Source organism: Tachypleus tridentatus, chromosome 2 (assembly GCF_004210375.1).
Source record: "Tachypleus tridentatus isolate NWPU-2018 chromosome 2, ASM421037v1, whole genome shotgun sequence".
Taxonomy (NCBI): domain Eukaryota; kingdom Metazoa; phylum Arthropoda; class Merostomata; order Xiphosura; family Limulidae; genus Tachypleus; species Tachypleus tridentatus.
In genome coordinates, this window is record NC_134826.1 from 93,195,735 (window position 1) to 93,216,875 (window position 21,141).

At 32.0% G+C, this 21,141-nt stretch overlaps 2 long non-coding RNA genes across 3 annotated transcripts; one reads left to right on the forward strand and one right to left on the reverse strand.

Annotated features, from left to right (window-relative positions):
• Positions 1–1,929: 1,929 nt before the first annotated feature.
• Positions 1,930–5,006, forward strand: LOC143244562 (uncharacterized). The gene is made up of 3 exons (XR_013025203.1): positions 1,930–2,295; positions 4,353–4,419; positions 4,872–5,006. It is a non-coding gene; the product is annotated as an uncharacterized LOC143244562 (long non-coding RNA).
• Positions 4,476–15,544, reverse strand: LOC143244561 (uncharacterized). Of its 2 annotated transcripts, XR_013025202.1 has the most exons (3): positions 14,866–15,544; positions 8,922–9,032; positions 4,476–8,514 (listed from the first exon to the last, which is right to left on the reverse strand). It is a non-coding gene; the product is annotated as an uncharacterized LOC143244561 (long non-coding RNA). The 2 variants fall into 2 exon arrangements; XR_013025201.1 differs by lacking the exons at positions 4,476–8,514; positions 8,922–9,032 and adding an exon at positions 12,259–14,704.
• Between the last annotated feature and the right edge of the window lie 5,597 nt (positions 15,545–21,141).

Sequence of the window (21,141 nt, forward strand, 5' to 3'; positions counted from 1 at the left end):
AAGGGAAAAGTCAACTTGTGAATAAGTTGTTTGAGCATATTTGTGCTTTTGAGAAGAAATTGGAACTTTTCCAGGTTCAGTTGAGAAGAGCCATATTGACCCATTTTACACGTCTTGCAACCAGGAAACTGGAATTTCCTAATCTGGATTGCGCCAAATATGGAACCAGTGTACAAAAGCTGCGTGATGAGTTTGCAAACAGATTTCCAGATTTCAGACAAACTGAAATTAGATTGAAATTGTTCGCTCAACCTTTTGATTTGGCAGTGGAAGACAGTCCTGATGATTGCCAAATGGAACTCATTGAACTGCAGGCTGACATGGACATTAAAGGAAATTCTCTGAAAACAGTTTGCTAGACTTTTACAAACTCTGTGTACGTGAAAAGTTTCCCGATTTGTCCCGTCATGCACAAAGAATTGCCTCCCTTTTTTGGTAGCACCTACTGCTGTGAGCAATTTTTCTCCAAAATGAAGCTCATCAAAACCAAATGTAGAAGTCAGCTGACTGATGAACATTTGACCAGTCAGTTAAGAGTGGCAACCACTTCTGTCAAAGCTGATATTGACAAGCTCTGCAAGGACTCTAAATTTCAAGTGTCGCACTAAAATGATCACTCATGCAAAAATATAAAATATTATTGCTTGCATTTTGAGAATTTTTTTTAATTTATTGTGCATGTACACGAATAAGCTTGTTTTTTAAGTGGCCCCGCTTGATTGATGAAGTTGGTTATATGGCCCACCGACGAAAAATGTTGCACACCCCTGCCCTAACCCATCTATAGACATTCCCAGCAACCCTCATAAAATTCACCACGATGAAGCCAAACTTCATGTTCAACAACCACAACTATATACAAACAAATGGCCTAAGCATGGGCAACCCAGTATCACCGGTTCTAGCCAATATTTTTATGGCACAAATTGAAACACAAGCAATTAACACAGCATTACATCCACCACTATACTGGTACAGATATGAAAATGACACGGTTACGGGATTCACATCTACAAAACACACACTTAATTTTTTCAGTCACATTAACTCGATACATCAGAACATTAGCTTCACATGTGAACAGGAAGAAAGCAATCAAATATCATTTCTTAACCTCGAAATTACAAGAACCAACACACAATTTGAAACAGAAATCCACCGAAAAATAACCAACCCTGGACTATACATTCCTTGGGACTCGGCACATGAAACAAAACAAAAACTCAATATACTAAGAAACCAAATAAACACAGCCATAAAACTATGCGTACCAGATAAAATTAACGATGAATTAGACAGAATAAAACAATACTTCATCAACAACAGCAAGTTTCCTCCACAAACTGTAGAAAACATTATACGCACACACCTAGACAGAAAGCAAAATCAACCAACAAAAGTAAATATATCTCACGAATCAAAAACTCACGAAACCATATACTTCTGCATACCATATATTCCTGACATCGCAGAAAAATAACCAACATCTGGCAAAAACTAGTAACAAAATATGACATTCCAGTTAATACCAAATTTATTCAAAACCAGGCACAAAACAGGTCTATGCTATGTAAAAACTACACTGACAAACACCACACCAACATTATTTATAAAATACAATGTGATAACTGCCACGACTTCTATATTGGAGAAGCAAGTAGAAAAATGGAAACCAGATTCAAAGAACATAAAAAGTTACCTTCACACGTTTTCGAACACTGCAAGTCAAATAAACACAGCATAACCATAGAAAACACTCAAATACTAAATAAAGAAACAAACGCAAAATTAAAGAAGCCTTACTTATACAACAAATTGAACCCAAAATAAACCATTATAAAGGAACGCCTTTATACCTATATTAAATATAATGAAATAAAATGATATATATTCAAACATCTAACACCGCCCTCTCAGTTACACAACCCCTTCCAAACATGTGGTCAGTTTTCGGTCAGTTACCTCTTTCTTTCTTTGTGAACCTGACGATGACCGAAGAAGGTCGAAACGTTGTTCGCTCCTCTACGTAAAATATTTTCTCAACCCAAACGATTCGTTTTTACATATAATTTTTTTTCTAATCTTCTTCACTGCAAAAGAGTATAACTTACTATAATTAAATGTTTGTCCAAGCTAGTGCTCAGTAGAAATTATGGCCAAATTACATAATTGTTCTTGTGGCATAGTTGTACAAAAGTATGTCTTCATAAGTTGTAGCTTTGTTAAAGAGCATTCTGTTGAAACAACTGTGACAGGGATAGTGAGAAGTATACTTACTGCTACAGATACATTTGGGTATGTGTAAGTCAAACCACACACTGTAATATAGTTTAAAGTTGTCCATGCAAAACTTCCTGCAGAAACTGAATGATGCAATATTTTAATTTCATCACACAATTCAACTGGATAAATACTGCTGCAGGCAAGATATGAAGTTTTGTATAATTTTTGAAAAGTTCATCATTTATTGATATTGTCTTAGAAAAATAAAGATAAATTTAAAAGACGTCAATGTATCTTCTAGCTGTTTAACTTGTTCTCTGATAGTAGTAGTAGATATGTCAATTAGATGCAGAAAAAAATCTTTCTTGAACGTTTCTTAATGGTTCACGATGGGTTCATCTGATGCCTCATAAAAATTACACTTTTCCTTTTTACTACTTCACAACCCTCAATGAATGTAGGTTCTGATATTTTTAGAATTGTATTTTTTGCTGTCTTTATGGCATCTTCAAAGCTTACGTTGCAATAATTCAACACTTCTGCAGTGCACCCATGATATGAGTCAAGCACAGTATCAAGTTGCATATCCTTGGATTGTAGAAGCTTACTGACAGTTTATTTTATTTAGGACATCATACCATACAATAAGACATGCAAGAAAACAAAATTTTCCTAATTCTTTATTAAGGACTTGTGCCTAAGCATAATATTTTTTAATCTTTACCTTTAAATTCCTCAGCTACTTTCTCAAGAGCAGACTGGATGTTTTGAAGATAGTAGCATATGACTCTGATGGTATTCACTTTGCATTCTCATCTGGTTTCTGATAAACCCTTCACTGAAATATTAGTATGTTTCTTTGAAATGACCCATCTACAGATTGAAGCTGAAAACAATGTACAAATTTTCTGTATGAATGCAAAAAGTGAAATGGAAACAAGTTATGACTAAGCAGCATCAGAAATGATTAGATTAAGACTGTGTGTATTGCATGAGACATAAAATACTTTGGACGTATTGTTAGTATATGTGTTTGCAATCCAAAATGATTTACTTTCATTTTACTCCCATTGTCAAACCCTTGACATCTGCAATCACATAATGACAGTCCAAAATTCTTTAATGTTTGTAGCAGTTCCTCTGTCAATCAAACACCAGTTGTGTCTTTCACTTCACTGAAGGTAGGAAATTGCTCACACACTTTAAAAAGAAATGTTTTGTGCTGTAAGAAACCTTATTATAACTGAAAGTTGTTCTTTATGACTTGTCATGGGTGCAGTCAAGCATTACAGAATAATACCCTGATGCTGCTACTCTTACCAGTATTTCTTCCCTTATTTCACCAGCAAATAGTTTAAGAATCTCATTTTATATGTTGGAACTTGTACAACGATCTTTTATTTCTTGTCAGCATACACATCTGACATGCTCTTGCATTATTGGATCAAATAGTGCCATTAACAGAGTTTAAATAAGAAAAACTGTTAATGTTTGATTGGTACAGGTGTTTGGACAGTCTTAAAAATGATATATTTCTTTGTATAATGGCAATGAGCTGTTCTAGAACATTTTTTCAATGTTGCTTATAAATACTCAGCATCAGTTATCTTTCCAGATTTTAGTTTGGCATCATTCTTTCCCTTTTTCCATGCACTTTGTATGTTCTAGAGATATTTCATTGTTAGAAAGTGTTTTACACATGCTACCCTGTGTTTATAAGCTAAGTGTTTGTAAATTAAGTTATTTTATTTCCAAATATCTTACAGCAGTATCAAAATAGTGCATTTTAAATAAGCCGTATTCACTCATGTTGCTCACCATTTATACATTTCTGACAATACTCTTCTTTGTAAATCATCTATTGTCTATGTTGGGGAAGAAATGTTCTTTATTCTTTTAGATTTAACCTTTACTATTTCACAGATAGTAGAATTTTCAAACAAATCTGCCATTTTACTGGATCAGAAGAACTGTCAGTATCAGAGTTGGACATTGGTATACCGAACTGCTTTTCTTGTTGATCTGATTTTACCAGTTCAGGAGGTTCAGTTGATACTAATTTAGGGTCACTTGTTATGTGATTTTGTTTACTTGATCCAATATCAACTTTGTCATTTTTATGCATTTAGGAAGATGATGAGCTTGGTGGTGATATATAAGCTGCACTAATACTACTAATAGGTGTAGTAGTACAAGGTATGGACTAACTTGACTTTTTTTTTGTTAGTTTCTCTATAAAACCTTCAAGCTTAGTCTTTTCAATCTCCTTTCCTTTGTTTTATTGAACTAGAATCATAATGTATGCATCTATGTTTACAATCCAATCTGTAATAAAAAACATATATATATATATATATATATATATTAGTTCAGCTTCAAATTTGTTTAGTTGTTTTTTTTAATCACTGTAAAGTTAAATGAACTATAGTCATACTCACCATGCTTCTTTAGTGTTTATTCTAACTTAAACTGTTATAATGATTAAGTTAGTATATGATAAAATGAATAAAATTATAAATGATAGGTCTAAGCTCATTCCTGTTTTAACTTCTGTGTATAAAATTATCATGAACGTTAAGGCCAAGCTTAACTATTTATTTGATTAAACTTAAAAACAATAACATAATTGATAATTTTTTGTATCTTAGACTGTAGTCATCAGTTACATGTGGAATTGTGGACAACTGTACCTGCAGGATATAAATGACTAATGAGGGTAACTGTTGACTGCCTTAATTAAAAGTAATACCAATATATACAAACACGATTTACTTACAGTTCACATCAGTATGTCAAAATATTAGCAGTTTAATTCTTGATTGGCCTCAGTGCCCTTTAACTGTCTGAACTTCAACTTGACTTTGTAATTATCAATTGCTAATTCTAACTTGCTGTTCTCTAAAGTGAATAAAATTCATTTACACCCAAGACTCACTGTCACCATTACAGCACTTGCTTTTTTGACTTCTGACTAATGTTGCCAGTTTTGTAAATTAGTAAAATCTATATAAAATTTAAATAATATAGAAAAATGTTAATAAGAAATATATTTCAAATGTTTTAATAAATGTAAAATGAAAATTAGTCTTTATTCATGTAAACAAAAATATTAAAAAGACACAAATTTTGTTTGATAATTTATAAAGCATACTACTAATAGGTGTATTAGTACAAGGTATGGACTCACTTGACTTTTTTTTTGTTAGTTTTTCTATAAAACAAGACTTAATTACAAAAAATGTGGGGACTCTGCAACCATGGAGCTTGCAATAGTCAAGCAATAGGCTCACCACTCTGTCCAGTCTTGGCAAACATTTTTATGGAAGACTTTAAAGAAAGAGCACTTTTATTCACACATATAAAGCCAAGTTTTTACATGCTATGTTGATGACACCTTTGCTATCTTGTCCCACAGCCATACAAATTGCTGAGTCTTCCTAGGACATCTTAATTCTACACACAACAGAATCCACTTCACCATGGAAACAGAACAACAAAACAGCCTACCATTTCTTGACATACTCCTCAGTAGGTAAGAGGAAAATCACCCTGACAGATACTTTCACTTCAAGTTTATCTTCCAACCTTAGTAAAATGTATTATAATTTAATACCTAAACATTTGCAATGAAACAAGCATCAATACAGAATGCCAAATGATCAAACCTCTACCTTAATCAAAAAGTCCCTGAAGAAGAATAATACTACTACATGCAAAATATCAAATGCAAAACCAAAAAGGTCAACATAGATATCTGGTGATAATCTTACAAGACAGTAAGATCCATTTTTGTGAAAACAGAAACTTACTAATAAAAAAAAAAAGTCGCAAAATTCCACGTTCCCATGTGTAAGAAACATACATGTGAGAAATGAGAAAAAGACTTGTGAAAATAAAAAAATTCATCTATTACTGGATACAAAATAAATTAGGACAAAACAAAAATCATCAACACATGAATTTTGGAAAAATGAGAAAAATTAAAGAATCTTTCTACATTAATACATTCAGTCTTTACTAAACAAAGATTCTGAATTAGGGGTGAGCAATCTATGACAACCATTGGTTTAAACCACATGCAGTCTTTCCACCAACCAGAACCAAGAGTAAATAAACCAATCATAACACATTTTTCACAATTCACCTGAATATTATAAGGACCTGCAACATCTTACACACACTGATCTGAAAACAGAAGACTTTCTAAACACTGTCTTTTACACTTGTGTGTTTAAAACAGGCAGCTGCCATCCATTATAATTTGCTCATTACAAATACTATGCCTAAATAATCAAAGAATTCATGTTTAATCTTTGTTTTAAGAGCACAAATGCTTTGTTCCTGTGACCAGCACTGCTTTCTGTTGTGTAACAATTAGCTTTTATACAGTCAGTGACTCCCCACTCTTCCAGTAAATATGGCATATCAGAGGCTTGAACCTATCCAGTACTAAAATCAACTTTGTAACATCTAGGAATTTATGTACTCCTCCTCCAGACAAGGTAATGGGCAATAAATCCACTTATTCTTTCCCTGTGACATTATGAGGAGCTTGCTATCACAAGCGAGACTAGTGGCTGGAATTGTTTCTTTACATTTTTGACAAGATTTTTATAGAAGGAAGGTTAAGATCCTCAGATCAAGGAATGGTTGATTAGTTCCTGCACATCATGGCCAAGGCAAAGCTGTCGCCCTTCTGTCACTTGGTTCTATTCATAACTTCTGCTAATTCAGGAACTATAATAATTTTTCTTAGCCTCTTTATAGGCTTAAAATATTATGATTTTCCAACTGATTCTTCATCCTCATCATTGTTATTGATAATATATCCACCAACCTCATCATAACTGCTGTTTCATGATTTCCAGCAACTAACAGTTTTATTCAAGGTCTGTTGTTCTTGCTCTGCACACCTTTTCCTGTCTGTACTTGCTTCATTAAATTTCTCAGCCCTTGATTCCTTTAAAGAAAGGACCTTATCTACCTGGGCCATACACCCATGGTATCTTTTTTTCCTCTGAGTAAAAAGAAAGTACTTGTATTTTGAGATCTTGATCAGAGCATTCCTATGAATGATATCAAAAAGGTTATCCAAATTATTAATAAATTCTGCATATTTAGTTCAGTGTGTTTTGGAATTCCTTTTTGAACTTTTCTTTTGCTCTGCTAATTTTTCAATAAATTTCTTTAGTTTTATAATGACATGACATTTTGATTGAGTTAGAACTCTAGACTTGTTCTAAAAAGCTGCAACCTCCTTGATCATAACCATTGAGCATTCACAAACTGTTTTCTTTAATATTTTGTAATGATAGAAAAACATGCACAGCACTTGCCTACTTGAAAATAACTTACTTCCTCTTAGTTAAGTTTCTTCTGAACCAAGAAAACAAAATATAGTTTTACTTCTTGTTACATTATCTATTCACAATGGTATTCATGCAACATTAGTTTAAATGACACAGAAGAACCTACTTAAGTACTTATATACCCTTACAGACATTTTAGAAATTACTGTCATGTCATACAGATTATTTCAGAAGTAAACAGCAGCAACATAGATTATTTATATACATATGGAATATTCTTTAAATTAAGTAATTTGGGATACTCCAGAATCATTCCAAATATGCTATAAAACTTTTCAGAATTATTTAGAAAACTTTGGAACATATAAAGATACAATGCAAGCTACAGGAAGAAATTTCAACTTCCTTAAGCAACACCTAAATGATATTCAATATGGATAAAATTTGGTGTGAATTATTTACATATACTGGAACAAAATAAGAGAGGCAAATATATTGTAACTCAAAACTTCAAAAATAAGGACCATATTGTATATGTGTCATTATTACATTATACTGTAGCAGAAATACAAGAATCAAAGAAAAGGGTAAAAGTAAAGCTAAAATTAAGTTTATATTTCAAAATATTACAATTATGACTACATACATTTACCCTATTCTTCATTCAATCATTACGACTTTATGTTGTTAAACACAGATTATAATAGCATCTAAATGATGATGGTGCTACAAGAAAAAAAATGAAGCAAGCAAGTTATTCTGTTAAAACTTTACCTTTAAAAGTTAAATTTTAAATCAAAGTATAAATATGTCATGAGTAAAAATTTGCATCAGGTTATGAAAGAAACTACTTAATGTCAGACTGAAGCCTGATCTTATGTTCAAGATCATACAGATCCATAATGCTTTCTTCAACGTTTCTCTTGTCACCTTTCTTTGGACTCTGGTTTTATAACTCCTTTTCTAAGGAACACCTTTATACCTATATTAAAAAATAATATAATCAATAATAATAAAATAAATAATATAAAATTATATATTCAAACATCTAAGCCTGCTCTCTATATTCCGACACTCAGTTAAACAACCCCTTTCAAACATGTGGTCAGCTACCTCTTTCTTTCTTTGTGAACCTGACAATGACCGAAGAAGGTCGAAACGTTGTTCACTCCTCTATGTAAAAAATTTTCTCAACCCAAACGAGCCATTTTTACATATATATTTCTCTATAAGTGGGTTTTCTCGACATCACTAATAGTTATGGTTACATTTAGAACATCCTTAGCATGTTTAAAGTTATCAATTATGACTCTCCTTACATCAAGGGACATGTCTATTGGTTTTCTGTAATGGCTTCTTTATTTACAAAAAATATCTATCAGCACTGACCTGTCTACATGATAAGAAAAGGAGAGATTTGCAAACTTCTCAAATAATCTTGTATTGTTTCTTGTTTGACAGGAAATGGAAATATGGAATATCCAGTCTGTCCTGCTTTCTCTGGAACATACAAACTCTTCAGTCAGGTAATTTCAGGAATATTGCAAAAAACTTTGTGCTTGCTGATAATTTTGCCTACATTCACTAGACATTTTAAATAAGATGAAAGTATAATAGCACTGGATGATGCATTCAACATCACTTCTGGATTCAAGAAGCTCACATTCCTTACTAAGCTAAAAGTTAGATTTCTGAATAATTTTCACAACAACAGCCTTCATTCAAGTCTAAAGTGTTAGCAACTCTTCATCACCAGTTTGCAAAAGCTAGTAAAAATCATTAATGTTAGAAAGTTCCTTTAAAATATTTTTAAGTCCAGCCTTGCAATATACTGTGGTCTGATTATGTTCCACAGTCATTCTGAAGTGACAAATTATTCTCATAATCCCAAAGAGACCTGCAGCCATAGAATGCAACATCAGTTTATCATCCTAGAATCCTTTGAGAAACATTGACATTTCTCTAGCAAATTAGAAAATAAAAACTTTGTTTTGGAAATGGGAATTAACGTCATCATGAACACTGTCACATGACTTTAATTTAGGTGGGTTTTTTGAGCACTTAAGTAGATGTTAAGGTCAGGTAACAGGGGCAAGTTAGTTTCTACAATACTAATATTCTCTAGCTATAAGAGTTTACAAGCCATTGATAGAAGTTCTGAAAATCCATTCTCACTTTTAAAATCACCAGCTCTTACTGGACAATCCTTGAAAAAAAAAAAGTGGAAATTTGATAGTTTTTAAATTTCCAATTTCACAAAAGCATTGTGAATGGCATGTAAACTATACATGTTTTTTATTGAGTTTATTAGTTTCAGTTGATAACATTTCATGTAATTTCCAATTAACATTGGAGCTATCCATGCAAATGGAAATGTGCAACAAGTTCTTATAGCCAAAGCCTATGATGACAGGGAACAAACAGCCCGTCAAATAGGTTGATGACAATGGCATATCCTAAGAATTCTAAGCATCAATGTTGCTCTGTCTCATCTTAAGACTTGATTAAGCCATCATCAAACTATAGAATATACCCATCAGACTTCTTATTTTTCTGCTTCAGTATGAAAATGAAATATAAAACTAATCCATGCTATGTATGATGTTTTTTCCAAACAAGAAAGCTTAGGAACATACTTCAAAACGTTCTGCAATTCTTTCATTTGAATGAAATGAACCATGACAGAAAATAATTCTCAAAGTTCATAAAACTTATATTAAAACATCAGAAGAAGAAACAGATGACTTGATGCTAGAAGTTTAACTGGTGGCAGTCATGATGGCAGTTTTATGTATGTTTATTAGATGAGTGGTTTGTGTTCAAGTGTATTGAAGAAGGTGCAGATAGTACTACTGTTGATTGATATTGCTTTCAATACCATGTTTTTTGCATGTTTCTTGACATATGATTGTGTAAAGTTACTTCTATGTTGTTGCTGAAGTCAAATGAATTTTGGCCTAGTCATTTTGCTCTTCTTTGGTGTGAATCCCTTTCTAACTATTTCTGATAGTTTCAGTTTGAAAACAAACTTCTTTTAAAACTACATTTACAGACATTTTGAATTTTGCAGAAGGATATTATTAAAATTAGATCCATGATACAAACAATGCTTATTTGTAAAAACAGCTGGTTTGGGTTGAGAAAATTTTTTATGCAGAGGAGCAAACAACATTTTGACCTTCTCTGGTCATCGTCAGGTTCACCAACAATGCCCAAAGAAGGTCGAAACGTTGTTCGCTCCTCTGCATGAAAAATTTTCTCAACCCAAACCAGCTGTTTTTACCTATATATTTTTCTCTACAAGTGGGTTTTCCCATCATCACTGAATGCTTATTTTGTATTAGTTTTTAACATTATATTTAATATTCAAATGTATTCAATTATTATGAAATGTCACTTTTTGAATTAGGTAGATATCTGTTCATTGTAATGCACATACACATATACATGAACAATTAGTCTTAGCTCTAACATTAGTCAATTAGGTTTTAGTGCTAAATGTTTGCTCTAAGTATATATATTTATGCAAACTTACTTAGGTGCCTGTGGTGGTATTGATTTTAAAGTTTTTACTGTGTTATAATGTAGATCCAGATCAGATTAACATAGTAGACAAGTTAGATTCTAGTGTTGGTCATTTTAGTGTTCCATGGAAACAATTTAAGATCTGGCTTATGTGCATGTAACCTAGAAGCCCTATAATCTTAAAGCCAAATTTACAATGTTTAACAAAGTATATAAAAAGATACTTACCCTGTTAAATCATACCCTTAGAAAATGAATTAAAATATTATGATCATATTTGTGAACCCAAGAAGAATGTCAGACAATGAGTTGCACAAATAAAATTGTTTGTTTGATTCATGATTGGTGTTTTAAACTGTTTGCATCAGTTCATTTTCTAAATTTTAAAACATCTCCAAATAACTTAAAAGGCCTAGAAATGATGCTCAAATATTTAAAATATTTTAAAGGATATCCAAGAATGTGGCAGTTTTGATCTAATTACTTTGAAGGGTTGAGTCATTCTAAAAGATATATCTTTGAGAGTATACTGTTATAAGAAATATTTTAAAGGTTAAATTATGAATATTGGATTGTTAATCAAAACAGATATACATGAACTGCTGTCTTTTTCAAGAAAATAATAGTCCCAATAGCCAAGTTATATTAAAAGTTAGTATAGAACCAGCAGTGATTCTGTACAGTATGAATAGTTTTGCTGTTTCTGCCAGTAGCACTATTTCACTTTGAATATTTAGTTTGAAACAACTTTAGGTCAAGTGTGAAAAAACCCAAAAGAAAAGAATCATTATATGTCATACAGTAAGAGAAATAATTCACCAAATGAATGCAAACATGTACTTCTAGCATGGTTCCCAATACAAATGTAGTGACTTTTTGAAACATCCAAATGTGTACGACATTTTAGTTGTTTTCAACAACAAAATAAACTAGGAAATGCACCTACATGGCATTTAAATAAATTACTTCTGCTTTAAAAATAAATATTTGCTCACAAAAATTGTTTTAGGATAGGATCAAGCCTAAAACCGAAATAAAGGTCACCTGCTGTTTGTTACTAAAAGTACATTTTGTTACTCAAGTCCAACCACAAGAATGGTTGTGATGTTTATTATTAGACAGATGTAATTAAATTCTGTTATGACTCCAACCAAAATAAAGGTTGTTGTTAGACAGAAATACAATGAATCTATTAGTTAAGTCCAATCAAAAGAAAGGTCATGCATTGTTTATTATTAGACAAAAGTAAGTAGAATCTGTTAATTGAACCTAAATTTTTAACTAATATTTTGTTTAAATGAGTATTAAATTATACATATATATTAACATACTTTAGTATATAGTTATAACTATCATTTTTCACACATTACCATAAGATTGTAACTGTTGAACTTTGCAGGTAATGAATGAAATACTTAAAGGGATGCTTTGTACTGCTTTTTTCACCATCCAAAAATACTATTCTTACTTTCACTAGCTCTATGTACAGCTGACCTTAATGCTGATATTCATGTAGTGATTAAAGAATTAGCACATCTTAAGGAACCATATTTATCTGGAGAAAAATTAAGTGGCAGACAAAAACAATTTTTTGCTTTTAAATAACATCTTTTTTCATCACGTTTTCCATTTATAATTTTCTTTTAATAGGTTAAGCTTTAAGATGAACCCATTAACAAATGGATGCATACTAAAATACCCCTAATAAAGGAGAAAGCTGACATTAAATCACTTTTTATATATCAAATTTGTTTATAATACTGTATTGTGTGACATTATAAACTAAATGACCATCAATGAAAAAAATGTGCAACATATTAAATCTTCAACTTCTCCACAAACTTTCAACTTAAAAAGTTCCAATTAAGGCAGATTTTGACTGTAGAAACATTCAACAGAGTTGTAAGCTATAAAAGCATTTCAAATATATTTTGACTTTAGAAACTTGAATCAATACATTGCTAAAGCTTATTTTAGATCTTGGACTTTAATATTTAGTAAAACTAAAATAAGTGTATCAGTTTTATTTTTACAACTAACAAATACTGGTGAATAAACAATATATCTATAATTAATTAAGCAAGATTTAAAAAAAAATTCTTTATAGACTTGTTACACTTTCAAAATGTTCTACTTCTTGAATTAAACAACTAACATAAATTCTAAAAATAGTCCCAGAAATATCCAAAGCAAAAAAACAAAGTTAACATTTTAGTTTGTTTTACTTTCCTTATCTGGAGCAAATGTTAAGCTCCTTATACCTTTTACAAGATAATAAATAAAGTAGTGGCAGTCTTAAGCAAGATGCTATTAAGTATACATTAGCTTTTCTCCCTGTATACATTGTATAGTATATTGTAAGTTTTTAAGAAATGTGCATAGTTGATACAGAAAATAGCTACATATTAATGCAATTTCATGTTTTGCTTATAATCCTATTTCGCATTATTTTCATGTTCTTTTTTTTCATTATGTAAATCTGATTTTAATAAGGTAAAAATTATACACTTTAAATAATTTCTCATATACTCATATTTTCTAAATCTTAACAAGATTTTGTTTAAACCTTTAGTAAAGTTGAAAACAAAATACACAAAAATAAGAACCTTTAGAAATAACATGAACATTTAATTTTTTACTTCACATGCTGTGGCTGCATTAATCAATGGAGAAAGCAGGTTCACATAAGCGCTCCTTTTTTATATAAAAAATGTACAACTTAAAAAAGAATGAAACTATGAGTTACTGTCCATAATGTAAATACTGCATTAAGGTTCAATTGTGCTTATCAAAACTATAAAAACAGCCTTGTAGATCTAATATATCCACACACTATATATATATAAAACATAATGTTACAAACACTTTAAAAAATCCCAATTCAAAACAGATCTCTAAGAAATTCAACCTTTCCAAAAATTTGCAATCAAATAAATTTTCTCTTTAATTTTTGCATAATACAACATATAAAAGAAATATCATTCTTTAATAGTTACATAGTTTACATTCTTGTGTTAGGTAGTTCTGCAACATTTTAAGAGTATATTAAACCTTATAAAAACCAAAAATGTGATTACTTTGTTTCTATCAAAAATTTTCATTTATTTATTTTTAACTTTCATTGAAAGCCACAAAATATACATACAGTATTTGCTATTGAATCTTTTAATAACACTAGAAATAAAATCAAGTAATATAACTTGTATGTTTAATTATTAGTTAATAACAGTCACAAAACTGGATTCAGTGTTTCTTCAGTTTTACCAGATGCTAGTGGTGTCACAAGTCCTGAAGAAATATCATAATATACAACCGATGTATCAGCTTCAACAATTGCTAATGTTAGTGTCTTTGCATGAGGAAATTTACGTAACTCCTCTTCTAACTTAGTCCAAGTCAAGCATGTTTGACTGGGTAGTGGTAAAAGTATTTGGAGCTCAGATTCTCTTTCTCGTTGGCCTTCTATGTAGACCGTATTATCTCTTTCAAACTTTTTAATTTCCCACCAGTCTTCAGTTTCGCTCAGTATTTGGTAAACTTTATTCGCAACCTCGTGCTGAATCAAATACCCATCATTAACGTTAGTCATATTCGATGGCTTTACACTAGATGGTTACGTAACTTTACCATTACCAGACTCACTCAGACTAAAGTAAAATGAAACGTTAACTTGTAAATCATCAAGTAGGTTATAGTGTTTACTTAAAGTGAAACTTTAACTTACAGTAATAGAACAAGACTATAGTTCACGATCATAATCGGCAATTCAAATACGACTTCGCAATTATTTTCAGAAATGTTTCATTACCTGTCTGCATTGTTAATTAATAAGCCATTCGTCGAGCAGTCTACCTATTAATTTCGCGTGCTACCAAAAGTCTAATTTAGGCCTAACTAACGATTCAACTTCAGTTTAAGTCTTGTTCTTACTTCCAACTTTTACTTTGCAATTTATTTTTCAGTTCGTTATTAAATATTCATAAAAACTTGTTTTTTGAAAATTATAAAAAAGTATTCCTTTATATCAATTAAATGAACGTTAACATTATTACAACATTTTACGAATGTTTACCTTACGACACAGTGTAAATAGAAATGTATGGGGGCCCGGCATGGCCAAGCGAGTTAAGACGTACGACTCGTAATCTGAGAATCAATCCCACTATTCGTTGGTAAAAGAGTAGCCCAAGAGTTGGCGGTGGGTGGTGATGACTAGCTGCCTTCCCTCTAGTCTTACACTGCTAAATTAGGGACGGATAGCCCTTGTGTAGCTTTGCGCGAAATTCAAAACAATTTTTAGGCCTACAGATTTTCCACTGTTTCGACAGTTTTCGGCGTTCAAATCGTTTCACTCTGGCTTTTTTATTTTAAGATTTTCTAGAAAATCAGTTTTACTCCTCTGTCAAGAAATCTCCAAAGGTTTTACTTCTGTTTTAAGAACTCTACAAAAGTCCTAGTATTATTCCTGCGTCAAGAAATTTCTTAACATTGTATTGGCTTACTTGATAAAATTCCATTATCATGCCGGTCTGTGTGCAATATTGTAAAATCACTTTGTTAAGTTTAATACTTCTGCTTTTCTCTTTTTATGTCATTATATCCTTTCGTTACTAAAATAATCGCACTAAGTCATGATTGTTTTGCAGAGATCCGGATAGACCTCGAGTAGCTTTGTGCAAAATTCAAAAAACAAACAAACAAACAAAACCATGCAAAGAAGTCAACATGTTTGGATGCTATCTTTGAAACCATTTCAATAGTTGATTCAAGTACCATTAGGATGAGTTCCTGGAAGGAGTGGATAAAATAGACACCTCTGTAATAAAATCAATCATTAAATCTCAGTTTTTGCCATTATCTAAAATCTTTCTTAAGACTTCTCTGAACACAATTACAAATCAGCAACTGAAATGTACAGCACAGAATAATAAGTAATAATAAAAAGAAATAACTAATTAGTTACTAAGCTTAAGTAATCAGATCAACTTCTAATCATGTCAATGAATAAAGCACATCCAAACAGTGTGCTGCTTAGATGTGCTATACAATTGTGACTTTCACCTCTACCATTGTGACTTTCAAACGTGTAAATTACAACATGGACTTTGTCTCAGGGTATAGAATGCTCTAACTTTATATTAGCTAGCAGATATGTTTTTGGTGCCGTTATAATTGTCTTTCTTACATACACGGTATCATTAAAACATCCATTGTTTGGATGTAACAAACTGCTGCAACAAGGGGAAACAATCTTTGCCACCATCTTCATTCCTTTTTTTTCTTCTCCATAGTAGTAATCTTTTCTGAAAGCTGAAACATTCTTTGCGAGTTTCAAAATGTGCGTGTTTCTTCCCTGCAGAAAGAGTTTCAATGCATTCAGTTTTTTTGAAGAGACCACATGGGTATGATAATTTTGACGAAAAATCAGTATCCAAGAAGCTTTTAGCACGCTCGTGTTCTTCTTTGAGATAAGAGTAGAGTTCCTCTCGTAATTCGAAAACACGGAACAGTTCATTCCCACGGAAGAGTTATCGCGAGCTACAGTAGTACAACAAAAATGAGTGCTCAAATGCCACATTTTACACGGTTTTTCTAAAAAACTTTGCCTTCTGTGGCCGTATTTTTATAAAGTTCACCACTTTCAATGCACTTTCCAGGACTAGGTTTACTGGAGGACTCAGATGCATTGATGCAAGGACTTCCCTATGGATTATGCAGTGGGTCCACAGTGAATCAAGAGCTTTGCTTCATATGAGTGCCTGCAATCCTCCATAACAGCCGAGACATACAGCAACCACCATTAGTAAAGAAGCCAGTGCACTTCGTCCATTCGAAGTTGTTTTCACACATAAAAGTGTCAAGAATCTTCAACAAATCTTGAGCCTTTTTAACTGCACTGATACCTTTACAAAAGAGGTCTTCTACAGTTTTGTCACCACCCACGAACCGTGTGTAGCAAATTAAATGAGCATCCTCGTAACCCGAATTCCTTCCCTTTCATATTTTCAATTAACTGATCATTGAGGTCTTCGGCCATGTGTTGGATTCTATGACTGATATAACTGTTGGATAAAGGAAACTTTGAAAGCAGTCTTCCCGCAGATTCGCCAACCATAATGTTTACCATATCCACTGCAGTCAGTACAATTAGTTCTTCTGCGATGGTGTGAGGCTTTTAATATTTCACAACTCTATACACCACCTTCTTGGATGGTAGCAAATCATTGCTTGGTATTATTGCTTGTTTCAAAAATGTACTTTTTATTCTTTTAATTATTTAAACTTTCTGTTAAAATAATCACAGAATTTACTAGCCATGTTAGGATGATTAGTCTCTAAGTGGCGTTTTAGTTTAGTTGGAAGCAGATCCTTGCAGAGTCATAGTTCAGTTTCGATTGAAAGAGAGTTCAATATATCTTTAGCATAGAACATCGACCTGCTCCACAAGAGGTGGAAGAGAGGACACGGAGGATGTTTAGTGCTCTTGTGCATTTGACTCGTAGCTGCTTGATGTGTGGTATAAAAATCAGTTTATGGTCAAAGATAAGCCCCAAGAACTTTGCCTCAGAGACAATTGGAAGCACAGCTTCACCGACTTGGAGTTCAAGATTGGGGTGAATACTCTGTTGGTGGCAAAAACTTTAAATTGTTTGCTGTGGTCCACTTCAGTAAACAATTGAGGGCAATCTGGTGAAACTATGTCCATATATATATGAGCACCAACAACCAACATACTTTCTTTTTCAAGAGCCAACAATCGAACATAACATGACCAGATGTTTACAGAAATGGCAGAAAGGCCTTGATGATTTTGATAAAGTTTTATCCCGACTGTATGAAAACTTCAAACTAAAGAAGCTGGACTGTTCAGAAGAATCATCAACTTTAGTGGACTAAACATGTACAGGTTTTTACTGAGATGGCAGGAATTTCTTTTTTATAAAAAGTCGTTTTATGTGTTAAACTGTAATCATTGAAAAGAGCACCTGCTACTTTAGTGTTTCAACTTTCTTTTCATACAAGTAAATTTTGAATGTGTCACTTGCACAACGTTCAAATTTCTCAATTAGACATAACTGTCTTATTTTGTCAAAATTGTTGCCAGTATCCATAGAATTTCAACATCGAACAAAGTAAACCTGTTTTCTGTGGGCGAATTCCATATAATTTTGACTATCTTGCTTGAGATAATCTCTGAACTTCTAGCGATAAACCTCTGTATTTTTTAGAATAGGTGCTTTAACCTTATCCTAATTTCTATAATCTTCTAGAGAGAGTAGCATAAACTTATTGTGCTTTACCAATTAAAACACTTTGTAATAATAGTAATCATTTTTCAGCGAGCCATTCCATGCTTTGGACAATCTTCTCAAAATGTTGGAAATGTTTATCCACTTTATTTTCATTAAATGTTGGTACTTTAATATATCGATTGAGTTCAATGTTGTCAATTTGCCTTGGTAGGAGTTGGACCTAATTTCCATTTCTTTCAGCCTAATTTTTTCTCTGATTTGATATAATCGTGTTCCTTCTCTTTTTTCGGCTTCAATATGAACTTGTCGAAGCACGATTTGTTTGTGCTTTAGCTGGATTTCTAACTTATTTTTTCTCACTAATTCTTATTGGTTAGTGGAGACACAAGAGTATTTCTCTAATGCTTTCTCAGAAAACAAATCATAATCGATTAATATTTTAACAATACGCTTCTTAGTTCATTTTTCCTCACTGACTTCTTAACTTCTATTTCTAAAATTTTGATAATTTCGAGCAATTCTCTTTTGTTATACTTTTCTAGTTATTCGAAGGAGAGTGATTTAAGAAGATCTTGATAATCATACATGATCAAACTTTGTTGACACTGATAAATATATATTGAATTAAGATTTGAATATTAATTTAGAAAGAACTTTCTGATTCAGGTTTTTATTATGTTACATATTGCAATTAGAAATAGCCTAAAACTTTAATTTTAATTTAGAAATTAATTAAATATCGATATATATTAAATTCATGGTATTTGCTACCAAATTTAACACACACAATTTTCTTTCTTAACACAAATGTACCCCGCTAGTATAGGTGGTAAGTCTTAGGATTTACAACCCTAAAATCAACGGTTCGATTCGCCTAGGTGGACTCAACAGGTAGCCCAATGTGGACTTGCTATAAGAAAAACAAACAACACAAATATATTTTGATATACAAACAACAATACAATTTATACAAAACTTTTTTTTACAAATAGTTATTACAAATAATGATTTATGTACAAACGTTTTACAAACTTACAAACAAACTGAATCTCCTATCTGGTCTGAAATTGAATATTTTATCGACGGTTCACGATGAACGAATGATTTTGAGTTGATATCAGTACAGTTCACTTAACACCTAGTTTGCTCGCTGTTTCACTGAGCATACGTAATTTTTTTATAGACGAAAGTACCTAATGTCCTCGTGGAAACACTAATGTTCGAAGTTAATTTTCTGAAGTTAAATAATTTATAATGTTCGAAATCCATAAATGTCTCTGGTCAAATATCTATAGTTTCACGACTGAATTTTTTATCAACAATATTAAAACTGCTTCTTCGTACGTCGATTTACATACTTTACAGCGTTGTTCTCGAAATTCAATTGGCAATAATACTGAGTCACTAATATGTTACACACACACATTGTACATCGTTGATTCTTACATTCGAGATTCTACAAATTTCGGAAATAGGCGGGACTTTCGCAATACACATTTAACAGTATCAGTTACATGTCTTTCTATTATAGATATTTAACTAAAATAAACATCAATATTAACATAAATATACATTAGTAAATTCGCTAGAGCAACAACTCACAAGTCAAGAAACAGTCATAACGCTTACTGAAAATTACCAAATCCCATGATAACACACATATTATATTTGACAACTGTTGACAATTAAAAGTAGTTATTACAATAGAACGACATAGTAATAAATAAAAATATCTAATATAACTTATTTGTAATTGTTACTCTTAATATTCACAATTTCATATCGAAAGTATAATAAATACGGCAAAGTGATACAAATAAGTTCTCAGAATGGTGTTTTACCCTACACTCAATAGCGTTGAAAAGACCTGCCACAGTTCTATATATATAAAATCCACGTACAACTAGGGTTGCACAATGTGCCTTAAAAAGAATTATAATTGTCGATCAACCAAAATGAACGCTCATTTCAAAGAGCTGAATTTGCTTTTATTTTTGAAAAATGTTTATTATTTTTCGCATATATTTACACTCGCATGGAAATCCTTAAAATGTTAAATATATTCCAACTGGTCCAATTATGTTACGCACGAACGTTATTAAAATAATAAATATATCCTGATTCATCACGTAACGAGTTGCGAACGGTTTGAACTATACAATTTGAGGCACCTCATAATGCGCCTTTGTTTAATCATTTACTCCCTTTTTGTGACCTTGATGTATAATTGTGCAAATCACACAGAGCATTAAATGCAAAATCAAAACGTAAATATTGAGGATGTGGAGTACAACGATATGGTATGAGTATCGTATTGTGGAGCCGTGATGCCATCGTATCAATACATCGTGCAATATAATACGATTTATGTATCCTCACGAAATTTGGTGAGTTTTCAGTAATCATTATAAGTCTTTTGTACAGAAAAAATAAAAATTTCTGTCAAAGTATTTTTGCCAAAAATTAATAACTCGATAAATAAAGGTGAATATTGAGCACAAAATGCTGTCTTAATTTCTTTTATCAAAAACATTACATGCAAGGTAACATAACAAATCGATAATAACAAAATAAATAGCTACGATGTCTTTGTTTTGTTTGTTTGGGAATTTCGCACAAACCTACTCGAGGGCTATCTGTGCTAGCCGTCCCTAATTTAGCAGTGTAAGACTAGAGGGAAGGCAGCTAGTCATCACCACCCACCGCCAACTCTTGGGCTACTCTTTTACCAACGAATAGTGGGATTGACCGTCACATTATACACCCCCACGGCTGGGAGGGCGAGCATGTTTAGCGCGACGCGGGCGCGAACCCGCGACCTTCGGATTACG